The following is a 467-nucleotide window of genomic DNA, read 5'->3' as shown; positions in this document are numbered from 1 at the left end:
CCTTGCAGCTCGCCTGCCGCCCCGAAAGACTCGCGCGCCTTCGCGCTTCGCGGGGTTATTTGCAAGCGACTTTGTCTGTTATTTGCATTAATGGTCTATGCTTCTTTACCCTTTCCGCGTTCCTCTTTCTTCAGCCCCAGCCCACAGGGACCCCGAGGCGTCCTGCCGCGCCCCACAAAAACACCCCGAGGCAACTTTGGTTTTGGTTTTATTGCCCCTCAGCAGGCAGCCAGAGCTGGGGCCCAGGCTGGGGGTGCCCGGCTCAGCCAGCGTTTCTATACAGTGTTGCGGGGGTGCCGTTCGCCCCCTCCAGGGAAATGAGCCATCGGGAATGTCTTGAAGTCGAGGAAAGGGTGGGTCCGCGGTCCAGGGGGATTCGCGCAGGGCCAGTGGGTCCCGTCCTGCGGCGATCAGACGTCGAGGGAGGAGGCGGGTGACAGGGAGGGGGTTCGCGAGGGCGTGGCGGG

Source organism: Carlito syrichta, unplaced genomic scaffold, assembly GCF_000164805.1.
Source record: "Carlito syrichta isolate Samal-C Ts95f unplaced genomic scaffold, Tarsius_syrichta-2.0.1 Scaffold305706, whole genome shotgun sequence".
Taxonomy (NCBI): domain Eukaryota; kingdom Metazoa; phylum Chordata; class Mammalia; order Primates; family Tarsiidae; genus Carlito; species Carlito syrichta.
The sequence above is the reverse complement of the archived record's forward strand: the minus strand, read 5'-3'. Positions refer to the sequence as shown.